Source organism: Chlorocebus sabaeus, chromosome 1 (genome assembly GCF_047675955.1).
Source record: "Chlorocebus sabaeus isolate Y175 chromosome 1, mChlSab1.0.hap1, whole genome shotgun sequence".
NCBI lineage: Eukaryota > Metazoa > Chordata > Mammalia > Primates > Cercopithecidae > Chlorocebus > Chlorocebus sabaeus.
This window is the reverse complement of record NC_132904.1, coordinates 120319091-120332902: the sequence shown is the minus strand read 5'-3', so window position 1 is coordinate 120332902 and position 13812 is coordinate 120319091. Positions and strand designations below refer to the sequence as shown.

The window sequence follows — 13812 nt, the reverse complement described above, 5'->3', positions numbered from 1 at the left end:
ACCAAGTAAGCATTGAGAATATACAGTGGAAAATAAAACCGTTATCCCTGCCCCGCCCCCCATCCCCTACCCAAAAAAACTCAGACCGGGAAGCCAGACCACAGAGCTCTCTGGCTGCTGCAACTCTGTAGCCCTGGGACTTCGTGCAGGTAGCCCAGGCTGGGTGTCCTCATCTGTGGAACGGGGATGAGTGTAACGCCACACAGCATTTAGAACAGCACCTATTCCATAGTTAGTGCTCAGTAAATGTTTCTTTTCTTCTCCCTCCCACTCCCTTAATTTCCATTAACTTCCCAGTGTGTGTAGCCTTTCTCTCTTTCTGAGTGACTCCTTCTTTTTCTCTCACAGACAGTCCTAGAGGAGAATGCCTGCCAAGAACTCCTCCTCCGTGACAGAGTTTATCCTCTCAGGCTTAACCGACCAGCCGGGACTCCATATCCCCCTCTTCCTCCTGTTTCTAGGTTTCTACATGGTCACGGTGGTGGGGAACCTGGGTTTGATAACCCTGATAGGGCTCAACTCTCACCTGCATATTCCCATGTACTTTTTCCTCTTCAACTTGTCCCTCATAGATTTTAGTCAGTCCACTCCCCTCACCCCTAAAATAGTGATGAGTTTTGTCTCAAAGAAGAACATCATTTCCTATGCAAGGTGTATGACTCAGTATTTTTTCTTCTGTTTCTTTGTCTTTTCTGAATCCTATATTCTATTGGCGATGGCGTATGACCGCCACGTGGCCATCTGTAACCCACTGTTGTACACGGTCACCATGTCTCCCCAGATGTGTTTGCTCCTTTTGCTGGGTGTCTATGGGATGGGGGTTTCTGGGGCTGTGACTCATATGGGAAACAACGTTTATGTCCTTTTGTGGAGACAACCTTGTCAATCACTACATGTGTGACCTCCTTCCTCTCCTTGAGCTCTCTTGCAACAGCACTTACATAAATTTGCTGGTGGTTTTTATTATTGTGACCATTGGCATTGGGGTGCCAATTGTCACCATTTTTATCTCTTATGGTTTTATTCTTTCCAGCATTCTCCACATTAGCTCCACAGAGGGCAGGTCTAAAGCGTTCAGTACCTGCAGTTCCCACATAATTGTGGTATCGCTTTTCTTTGGGTCAGATGCTTTCATGTACCTCAAACCACCTTCTAGTCTACCCCTGGACCAGGGGAACGTGTCCTCCATTTTTTATACTGCTGTGATGCCCATGTAGATTAACCCATTAATCTACAGTCTGAGGAATAAAGATGTCAAAGTTGCCCTGAGGAGAACCTTTTGCAGAAAATTAGTCTCTTAAAAATGAATGAGAAAGGGAATCCAAACCTTTGTTATTCAGGGGGTTTCTTTTCTTGTTTCAGGGAGGGAACAAATGCCAGTTCTTTCTCTCCCATACTTAGAGAAAAATTTTAACTTTTATTCTTAAGTGCACTTACTCCCTGCACTGCTTATCCACCCCAACTATTCCAACTGTTATTTTATGAGAATAGTTTCTACTGTTATACAGGGTTTAATCTTGAATAGGCTTATGAAATCATTTACTCCAGTCTCCTCATGTAATACATCGCACTCATAAATATGCCGTAGGCTGCCAAAGGACACACATGTACCTGGTGCCAGAGCTGAAACTGGAGTCCGGGCTCTTGAATTTTAATATAATCTGCTGTGCTTTTCTTCAGCTACATTTCCTTGTTCCATCGTTTCCCTGACTGATTTCATTTTAAATTGTTTTTTCTTTTTTTTTTTTTTTGCATTTAAAGAAATCTAATTATATTCATAGCGATGTCCTGCAACTTTTCAAGGGTTAAGTTTTGGAATAACATTTTTGCAAGAGTGTTGGAAGTGAAAAATGTGGTTGATGTGGTCTTGACAAAAAGAGAAACGAAATTTTTAAAGAATTTTGGGGTGTGTGAGTGAGAAGTAGGTTAGGTTTCTTATAGAACCAAGGATGGTGCCCACAGAGATGGTATAGAACCTTGAGTCAAGACTTAACAATAGAAGGCCTTCTAAGGGAGAGATAAACAGATTTGAGGGAGTTAAGTTTGTTAGATACAAGCTTCATTCTTTATCTGAAGATTAATGGAGGCAGAATTTGGAGCCCCACCTCAAGGGTCTGAATAATGTAAATGAGTAATAGACAGCTCTGGATAAGTGAGCCATTAGCACCACAGCAACCAACTAGTTGTTAGGGGAGGCAATTGTCGTTATATATTTAATAAGGCATAAAGGGAAGGGATGGTGGTCTTAGAAGAGGTCATATATTCACAGCATTGGGCAAGTGGAAGTACAACTTTGTATAAAGAATGAGAAGAATAATTTTTTTGATCTGAATACATTAGTAATGGTAACAATTCTTTCAGAAGTCATGGCATGTGAACTGTCTGGAAGATAGTTTAATTTACAAACTTTGGAAAGTTATCTTCTATTAGAAAAAGGGAAAGTTTGGATTAATGTTTAGCTTTTTTCATTTGGAATCTTTTAGTTTAATTAGGATATAATTAAGGAAATGAAAGTATAGGGTAGGACTGCATTTTGATGCTAAAGGAGAGGAATGATTATTAAATTCAAGACACATAGATTGACGGTGCAGTGGGAGTAGTGGAGAATCAGTATAGTGAAAACGTCCTACTCCTTCTTAATTGAAATATAAATTTTACACTGAGGTGCACGAACATTAACTGCTCGATGAATTTTTTTTTTTCACATTTATAAGGCTATGATTACATACCTCCACCCAAACAAAAATATAGAAGATTTTTATCATTTTAGGGTACTCCTGCCCTCCCTTTCCCAGCAATTACTACTCCCCATGCTCTTCCTGGAAATATCCACATTCTTACTTTATCATCACAGTTTCATTTTTCTCATGCTTGAACTTCATATAAATGTTAAATAGTACATTTACTTTTTTGTGTTTCACTTAACATAGAGAGTCATGTGAGATTCATCCATAACAATTTGCTTTGTTATTGCTGTTTATTTTAGTATTCCATTGTATGAATGTAGAGCAATTTACTTACCAATATCTTCTTTATGGACATTTGCCTTGTTTTCAATTTCTACATATTATTAATAAAGCTGTTATAAACATTTTTTTTTTTGAGATGTAATCTCGCACTATTGTCCAGGCTGCAGTGCAATGGCACGATCTCGGCTCACTGCAACCTCCACCTCCCGGGTTCAAATGATTCTTCTGCCTCAGCCTCCTGAGTAGATGGGATTACAGGCACCCGCCACCACACCCAGCTAATTTTTGTATTTTTAGTAGAGACAGGGTTGCATCATGTTGCCCAGGCTGGTCTTGAACTTCTGACCTCGTGATCCTCCCACCTCGGCCTCCCAAAGTGCTGGGATTACAGGCATGAGCCACCATGCCCAGCCTATAAACATTCTTGAACATGTATTTTGCTGGAAATATACACTTATTGTGTTTGGGTATATACGTAGATGTAGATTTTATGGGTCACAAGGTAGGCATATGTTTAGGCTTCTAAATGCTATCAAATTGTCTTCCAAAATATTTGGACTGATTTGCACTCCCATCAACAAATTTCAGAAAAGGATACTCTTCATCTTTATTTTCAGTATTTTTCATTTTAATTACTCTATTGGGTGTGTATTACAGTATTGCTTTAGTCTTTTAAATATTCCCTTGATAAACAGTGATTTTTTTTTTTTTTTTAGATGGAGTCTTGCTTTATTGCCCAGGCTGGAGTGCAATGGCGTGATCTTGGCTCATTGCAACCTCCAACTTCCAGATTCAAGCAATTCTCCTGCCTTAGCCTCCCGAGTAGCTGGGATAACAGGAGCCTGCCATCACGCCTGGCCAATTTTTGTATTTTTAGTAGAGACGGGGTTTCACTATGTTGGCCAGGCTGGCCTTGAACTCCTGACCTTTTCTTAAGAGGCAAAGTCTTGCTCTGTTGCCAGGCTGGAGTGCAGTGGTGTGATCATGGCTCACTGAAGCTTTGAACTCCTGGGCTCAAGCTATCTTCCTGTCTCAGCCTCCTGAGCAAGGAGAACTATAGGTACATGCCACCACACCTGACCACTTTTTCTACTTTTTGTAGAGATGAGGGCTCACTGGGTTATCCAGGCTGTTCTCAAATACCTGGACTCAAGTGATCCTCTCATCCTGGCCTCCCAAAGTGTTGGGATTACAGGTGTGAGCCACCACACCCAGCCTTGTTGGGCACTTTTTATATGTTCATTAGCTGTTTGGACATCACCATTTGTGAAATGCCTGTTCAAGTCATTTGGCCACTTAAAAATAGTGCTCTGGCTGGGTGCAGTGGCTCACGCCTGTAATCCCAGCACTCTGGGAGGCTGAGGTGGGCAGATCAAGAGGTCAGGAGATTGAGACCCTCCTGGCTAACACGGTGAAACCCCGTCTCTACTAAAAATACAAAAAAATTAGCCAGGCGTGGTGGCGGGTGCCGGTAGTCCCAGCTACTCGGGAGGCTGAGGCAGGAGAATGGCGTGAACCTGGGAGGCGGAGGTTGCAGTGAGACAAGATCGCACCACTGCACTCCAGCCTGGGCGACAAAGCGAGACTCCATCTCAAGAAAAAAAAAAAAAAAAGTGTTGTTAGTCTTTTTTCTTATTGATTAGAGTTTTTAAAAAAAGTATATTCTGGATATGAGTGCTTTTTCAGACACACACATTGCAGTTATCTTTACTCAGTCTCTGGCTTTCCCCATGACCACTCACTAATTATGTCCTTTGATAATGATATTTTAATTTTAACAAAGTTCATTTGTCCACTTTTACTGTTCATGCTTTGTTCTGTTTAATTTTTTCCTACTACATAGTCACAAAGTCATTCTCAGGTTTTCCTTTGAAAGCTTCATGATTTTTCCTTTAATATTTAGATTTTAGATCAATTTTAAATCAGTTATCATGTTATGGTATGCGGGAGTAAGTTTTACTGCTTTCATAAAGGTGTTAAGTTGCATCAGCATCATTTATTGACAGACCTTCTCTCCTCCCTGAATTGTATTGGCTATATTTGTATGTGTGTATTTGAAGATCAAGTGACAATAATTTAGTGGAACTAATTTGAGAGAAGTTGATTTGCAGCCAAAGTGCTGTATTCTCCCATTACAATGGTGAATAGTGATGAGGAAAACAGACATGCTTGTCTTGTTTCGAAGTGGAATTTCATACCTTTCACTTTATTTTAAATAACTTTTTAAAATTTAATTTTCAATTGTTTTTTAGTAGTATGTAATAACACAGTTGTTTTTTGTAAATTGAGTTTGTATCTAGCAACTTTGTGAATTGTTAACTAAACTTGACAAAAGAGAAAATAAAAATTTGTACTTTATTTTTTCTGCATATACTCATGTAATCTGCAAACAAAGACAGGTTTGATTCTTCCTTAATGGTCTTTATACCTTTTATTTAATGTTTTTCGTTGTCCTGTCTAAGACTTCCAACACAATAGTGAATAGAGATGAGAATGGATATCCCTGTCTTGTTTCTGAACTTAGGATAAAGGCATTAAGGCTTTCACTGTTGAATAAGACGTTTGCTCTAGCATTTGTTTTCTTCTGCAGAAGGCAGTAATTAGATTATGGGTGGGTGGGCCGGCACAGTGGCTCATCCCTGTAATCCCAGAACTTTGGGAGGCCGAGGAGGGTGGATCACAAAGTCAGGAAATCGAGACTATCCTGGCTAACACTGTGAAACCCTGTCTCTACTAAAAATACAAAAAAATTAGCCAGGCGTGGTGGCGGGCACTTGTAGTCCCAGTTACTCAGGAGGCTGGGGCAGGAGAATGATGTGAACCGGGAGGCAGAGCTTGCAGTGAGCAGAGATCATGCCACTGCACTCCAGCCTGGGTGACAGAGTGAGACTCATCTCAAAATAAAATAAAATAAAATAAACAAATAAAAAAGATTATGGGTGGATGATTAACAGCTTCCATTTAAGAAGGAATATATTTTTCCTGAGAATTCATGTCATGGTAAAAAATTAAACAGTACAAAAAATTATACAGTAGAAATAAGGTTTCCTTTCATGTCAGTTCTCCCATGCTTATGTTCTTCCTCCTGGATGCAACTATTCCCAGAAATAGAATAGGCATATACAAGCATATCTCTGTACCTTCTATCTATCTACCTACATATTTATATATTTAGAGACCCTTTTTTGTTTTGAAATTTAGTAAAAGAGGATTTAGGGTTGTATCTTCCAATGGAAATGACTTAAAGAGGAGGGAGCACAGGACATTATTAGGCAGCAAGAAGAGAAAACCATACTTCAGTCTACGCAATATTGGGGAAGTAAAATTCTCAACTTCAGTCGCCTCCTGTTCCCTCTAGTCTTTCTGTCTCACATAATGGGTAGAAAAAGCTGAGAGGCACTTGTGAAGGTCACAGCCCCAGGGAATAGGCCAACTAAAAGGCCGAGACATAATCATAGCAATAGAGAATGTTTTGCCTCCCGCCCACACTTTACTATCACATCCATTAATCTCCTTTATAAAAACAGGGGATTAGAGCACGGCTCAGACTCTATTTAAGAGAGTTTCTAGGGAAATCCTGAGACAACAGGAGGAGTCAAGAAGGTACTAGAGAAAGTTGAAGCTTTAGACACCTACAGCTACCGCAAACAGTAAACAGACAAAACAAGCAACCATGCTAAGATATAGGGGAGGATGTTGGAATTATGAGACTGGGAATTTAAAACAGCTATGATTAATACACTCAGGACTTTAATAAAAATAGCAGACATCTGGCAAGAACAGATGAGCAATGTAAGCAGAGAGATGGAAACTCTAAGAAAGAATCAAAAGGAAATGCTTAAAAAAACAAAAACCACTGCAAGAGAAATGAAAAATGCCTTTGATGGACTCATAAGTAGACTGAGTATGGTACAGGAAAGCATCAGTGGTCCTGAAGATATGTTAAGTGACATTTCCCAAACAGAAATGTCAAGAGAAAATAGAATGAAAAAAATGGAACAGAATACGCAAGAATTGTGGGACAATTATAAAAGGCATGACATATGCATAATAAAAATACTAGAAGAGAGCAAAAAAGAAGAAATCTGGAAGAAATATTTAAAATAATAATGGCTAAGAATTTTCTAAAATTAATGACAGACATCAAAACTATAGATCTAAGAACCTCACTGAACAGTGAGAAGGATAAATATTAAAAAGTCTACACCTAGCCATATCATATTCAAATAGCAGAAAACCAGACAATGTAAAAAAATATTGAAAGAAGCCAGAGGAAAAATACCCATCTTACTTATCTTATCTATAAAAGAATAAGAGTTACGTTAGACTTCTACTCAGAAGCCATGCAAGCAAGAAGAGAGTGAAGTAATATATTTAAAGTGCTGGAAAAACAACAGCAACAACAACAATTCACCAATCTAGAGTTTTGTATCTGGTGAAATTATCTTTCAAAAGTAATGGAGAGTTAGGCAAAAACTTTTTTGGACAAACAAAAGCGGAGAGAATTTGTTGCCGGTACAGCTGTCAGGCAAGAAAGGAGTTCTCCAGAAATAAGATGTAGATCATAAACTAAGATCTACATAAAAAAAGGGAAGTCATTAGAGAAGGAATGAGTGAAAGTTAAATAAATTCCTTTGTTTTTCTTAGTCTTAATTAATCTGACAGAGAAATGATTGCTAAAATGATAATAGCACCAACATATTGGGTAACCATAGCTTATGAGCAGATGAAATAAATGACAGCAATGTTATAAGAGATGGAAGGGAGGGATTGGGAATACTCTGTTATAAAGTACCTGCACTACCCAGGACGTGATATGGTGTTATTTGAAAGTAGACTTATGTCAGTTGTAAATGCACACTGCAAACTTTAGAGTACCCACTAATATTTTTTTAAATATAATTGATCTGCTAACAAAGGAGAAAAAGATAGAATCAATATAAAATGCTTCATTAAGACCAGAGAAGTTTAAAGAAGAAAAAAAAGACAAGATCTTATCAACAGATGCACAAAAAGCACTTGACAAAATCCCACCCCCTTTCATGAAAGAACTTCCTGAAAAACTATTAATAAAGGGGAATTTTTGTATCTGATAAAGAATCTCTACAAAAAAACCTACTGATAGCATCATAGGTATTGGTGAGAAACTAGGTGCTTTCCTCCTACAATCAGAACAAAGGCAGGATGCTGCTTCTCACCACTCCCATGTAACATGGTATTGGAAGTCCTGGCTAATGCAATAGTAAAAGAAAATGATATAAACGGTATACAGATTGGGAAGGAAGAAATAAAACTTTGTTTGCAGCTAACATAAATGTCTGTTGAAAATCACAAAGAATGAACATAAAAAACCCCATGGAACCGATAAGCAATTATAACGAGTTTCAGGAGACAAGGTTAATATAAAAATAGGAAAAAATATAAAAAGTTAATTGCTTTCATGTATGCCAGCAAATGGAGAAATGGAATTTGAAATTAAAAACACAAAACCATTCACATTAACACTTGAAGTGTTTAGGAATAAACCTAACAAAATATGTACAAAATCTATATGAGGAAAACTACGAAACTCTGATGAAACAAATGAAAGATCTACATAAATAAAGAGCTATTCCATGTTCATGTATAGAAAGACACAACATTGCTAAGATTTAAGTTCCTTCCAACTGATTTATATATTCAATGCAATCACAATAAAAATCCCAGCAAGTTATTTTATTTATATCAGCACGCTGATTGAGAAAGTTATATGGAAAGGGAGAAAACTCAGAGTAGCCAACACAATTCTGAAGAAGAAGAATAAAGTCAGAAGACGGATACCACTTGATTTCAACACTTACGATGAAGCTATATTATTGAAGACAATGTGGTATTGGTGAAAGTATAGATACATAGATGAAGAATATAAATTAATTGAGGGCATAGTTACCTAAACATTGCTTGGAAGAGTGACTGGCCGTGGATGCTTAATAACTATTTAGTTGGTGAAAGAATGAAGAGTCTAGGAGGTTGAGAAAATTATTTTTTTTTTGCAAGGCCGTGTTTGATTTCCTGAATCCATGAATTTAAACACATTCAAAGAGAATAGATAGCATCTCAAAATATAGGTGAATGGCCCATACTTTCCACAGTGGTTGCTCTCTGTTCTTGAGAGTTCATTCTACATCTACCCGTCTGTCTTCTTTATCTCTGAATGAGAAGGATTATTTCCTAAAGGTACTCAGGTATAAGTGGGAAGTGTGCACACAGTCAGAAATTAGCCTCATTAGGGCAGCACTTTATAAAAAGTGGAGATTCCATTTAAATGTCTTTTTCTACTTAAGTGTTTTTTTTTTTTTTTTTGTCAATTCTCATCTTCATAATCTTTATCTAGCAGTCAATTAGGGTCCTCAGAAAACAGGTATCTCTATGTAGCAAAACCTGAAAGAGCACTTTAAGTTTGGACTTCACAGGGACTGCCAAACTTTTTATTTAGAAAAATCGAGCCCATCTTTGCTGGGAGAACTATATATATAGAAATGACACATTGTAATATAAACACTGTCCAAAGGGTTTATTCCTAATTCAAAATCTCTTTCCTTTTGGTGGAGGAACTGGGGATCCCACTTGATCATGTATGGAAAGGAGGGGAACATAGCCAGTGAGTTGGAAAGGGATTCTGCAATCAATCAATCAAGCTAGATTTTTCTTTAGGGCGCTGGGAACTTGCTCTCACTTTTCACTTACCTCCTTCTATTTTTGTAGGTGGCATCTTGCTTTTCTGGGCTCTTAAAGGGTTTTTAGGCTTTGCTCCTGCTCAAAGTCTGAATTTTAAGAAATATACCATAGATATAAAAGAATACATATCTAGCAGTTATGTATGATTTAGAAGCTCTCAATTCAGTTCAGCTCACATGTTGGAGTTGTTCTTGTCAGTGGTAGTGGGGCTAGAGTATTTATGCCTTCACACTAATTGGTCATTCCTTCTGGGTTGCCTCCAAAAAAGTGCAAATTTCCAAGTAATTTTGCATCTCCTGTGTAGGTAAACCACACTTTAGCACCCTGAGGCAAGCTCTCTGGAAAAGAGAAGCAGGAACAGTTGTTTGAATTTTGTGAAAACTTACTTGAAGCTGTTGTGCATAAAAATCTGATAAGAGGCCAGACACAGTGGCTCACGCCTGTAATCTCAGCACTTTGGGAGGGTGAGGTGGGCGAATCACTTGAGGTCAGGAGTTCAAGACCACCCTGGCCAACAAGGCGAAACCCTGTCTCTACTAAAAAATACAACAAAAGTTAGCCGAGCATGGTAGCGTATGCCTGTAATCTCAGCTACTGGGGAGGCTGAGGCAGGAGAATTGCTTGAACCTTGGGGGTGGAGGTTGCAGTGAGCTGAGATTGCACCACTGCATTCCAGCCTGGGTGAGAGAGTAGGACTCCATCTCAAAAAAAAAAAAAAAAAAAAAAAAAAAAAAAAAAAAAAATCTGATGAGGGAACATAGGAGGAACACCGAAAGGATGTGGTATGGCTCCCAACTGCCAGATGTTTTTAGGTTGCTGCTGTGATGTTAGTGAAACCCACCTCCCCAAATCCAAACGGCATTTCATTTGAATTTTTTGTCCCTTGAGCTTTTCCTTTGTTTGGTGTACTTATCTATATTTTTAGTTTCTATTTGTTGGGTAAGGGTTTGGTTTTGCCCATTGGAATCAATTATTTCTCCTTAGCATGGAAAAGAGGCCCGTTTTGCTGTTAGTGATATCCTTGCTTCCTCCGTCTTTGCTCTTCCCAGACATTTAGAGCTACAACCACTGACTCTGTTCCACTTACCCTGGCCCTGTTCCATTTCTGATGAAAACTAGCAGTTTTCAACAGATCCCACCCTCCTGGAGGACTTGGATGTCTTCATGCTGCTCCTGGCCTCCTGTTCCATATGCCTGAGATAGTTGGGTGGCCTACATTTTATCACTTTACTTGTCCTATCCATTTGGGCCTCATTTGTAGGCTTGTGTTTCTGACTATGCTGATTGCCCTCTGTCTGACATTCAGACGCAGTCTCTGCACTTATCCATCCTGCACTGTCCCCTGGGAGTCTGGCTGATCTGAACTACATTAACAGACTTTCTTGTTCTTTGTCTTAGTGAACAATGCAGGGAAAGAAAAGAGCAACGCAAGATATTTATTCCTCCATCCTCTTCCTGTGGGAGTGCTATGGACCATATCCATCCACTAGGAGTCACGTTCATGCCAAGTGGCCCTCCCACACAGCTCTCTCCTTGTCCACTTCAGCCTACACGTTGTAATGGTGCCTCCTTTACTAGCCCTGCACTAACCCTGTGATTTTCCTACATCCCACTGACAACACTGTAAACCATATGGGTTTATTCTGTTCTGTAGATTCTGCACCAGAAAGCTGAGCTGTGGAACCAAAAGATCCATTTCCAAGCTCTTGTCTGGCCAGTGTGGGTATATTCACCTACTTTACCAGGCTGTAGGATAGAGGTACAAAGGAAAGATGAAGATTATGATCAGCAGTTACGCATCTCTCTTCTCTGCTTGCTTATGGAAAGAATGGTGGAGTAGAGTTTCTTGTCCATAATCTGAATTCAGGAATCTCATCCTAAGTTGGAAGTGCTGGTGAATTGCTTCAGAGGAGTGTTTCTCTTTCTCAAAGTTATCTACAGGGAAAGAAGGCTTGTGATATAGCTCCCAGAGACATCCCAAATAGGGTAGGATGTCTCTGAAGTGTTTTTGATTTGATAAACATTTTGTTAAGCTATCTAGAAAAATTATACCCAAATATCCTGAGCTCCCAGATCACAGTTCATATCACTGACTAGTACAGGAAAATAGATGGATTGAAGGGAAGCTATGTTTTTAAACTTTCTGTTTACTTCTTTGGGGCTTTAAAAAATTAAATATTTTGCACTCCCAAGGAGATTTGAGTTATATTTATAGAATGTTGGGAACAAGTTTTTACCTGTGGCTATGCATGTATGTGAGATTCATGTTTCTATGTTGGTCCATAGAGGAAATACGACTTCGTGCAAATAAATCCTGAGAAGGGGCTGATCTTTGGTTTAAAGCAGTTGATTCCATTCCTCTTTGACTGGAAACCTATCTTTGCATGCCCTAGGGAAGGGAATGAAAATAATGCTTTCTTGCTCACATTTCCTTCCTCACTCTTTCTAAACGGGTTGTTATGCTCCAGACTGCTGGACTGGGAGACCAAACTGAGCATGTGATGTGCTCTTGCCCAATTTGTAGGGAAGTGATCATAGCCGGGTTTGTAAAATTACTCTGTGGCATTAGAAGGTATTAGAGAATTCTATCAGTTGCAGATCCAAGCTCTGCCTTCCAATCAACTTTTATCCACATTAAATCTCCTCTTTTGATCTCCTTCTGACTGCTGTATCTTATTTCTCCATTAGTTCTACCCTCAGAGTGCTGAATGGGGACTGATTGTCCCCGTTACCATTCCTCTCCCCCAAATATTCTATCGACCTCCTTATACACGCAGTGATTCATCTCCTAATATCACTTCCTTTTCCCCAAATATGTAGGGTTTGGGACTCTGGTCATTCCTCTGCCTGGAAAAGTCTGCCCTCTCCTCTACTGGTCAGCTTCTACTCATCATTCAGGACTCGTAGCAATATGTTCCCAGCATAACATAAACCGGACTGTGTATTTCTATAGTAACAATGCTATAATGAGACATCGGGTCTGAGGGGAAATTTAGTGTCAAATAAAAATATATCAATGATATGTCAAAAAAGCAAAAAGATACATGCAATAAGCAATAATTATTTTATAATTAAAATCAGATCTCCAATTTTATAAAATGGACAATAAAGTACTCCCTGTATTGATTACATAAGGCATCTCAATAGCCATTAATCTGTAAAACATAGCCAATGAAAAATAGATCTTTGTCATAACATAGACCATTTAAAATCTAAATGCCAACTACATTCATTTTAATTAAACATTAAATTAATAACTACATCATTAGATTTAATAAGCAATAACAAATTTAGTGGATTAACTGATGGCTAGTATTTTACAAAACTGTCCAGAAAATATTCAGCAGATATATATATATATATATATATATTCAATATATTATCTTTGTGTAGCAAATGAATTCTTGCTTATGTTTATTCTATCATCATGAAAGCGTCAAAGTTTGACTTACTCTTTTTATTTTATTTTATTTTGAAGTTCGGGGGTACGTGTGCAGGATATGCAGGGTTTTTACGTAGATAATGTGTGTCTGGGTGGTTTGCTGCAGCTATTAATCCATTACGTAGGTATTAAACCAAACATGCATTAGCTCTTTTCCCTTATGCTTCGATAAAAGACTTACTCTTTTAAGAAATAACCATTGTTATCAACAGCAGATGGATAAAGAAATCACATATTTACACTTAGTGTAGGTGCAGCAATAAGAAGGAACGATCTACTGCATCACGCAACATGGATGATGCTCACGGACATAAGGAGCCAGGCATAAAAAACTATGTATTAAATGGCTCCATTTATATAAAGTTCAAGGACAGGGAAAAGTAATTGTATGTGATAGAAGATAGAAAAGGCTGGGAAGGGGATGAAGGAATCTTCTGATGTGTTGGAAATATTCTGTATCTTGAGCTGGATAGACATTGATTTGGACACTTGAAATTCCTGCATTTTCCCTTTTTTGTTCCTACATGTATTCCTGCATTACATACACTCTAGAGTGCAGGAGTGTATGTGTGCATATCTTACAATGATAAAGGGCTTAAGAACCCCACAAAGAATTTTAGGTGTAAGCAGATGAAGAATGGCCGTCTTCGGAATTTGATCTTTTAATCCATTTTTTTCCTCAAA

At 38.5% G+C, this 13812-nt stretch overlaps 1 pseudogene; it reads left to right on the top strand.

The window, feature by feature from the left end:
• The first annotated feature begins 308 nt into the window (after positions 1-308).
• LOC103248729 (olfactory receptor 8B12-like) lies at positions 309-1301 on the top strand (annotated as a pseudogene).
• The last annotated feature ends 12511 nt before the right edge of the window (positions 1302-13812 follow it).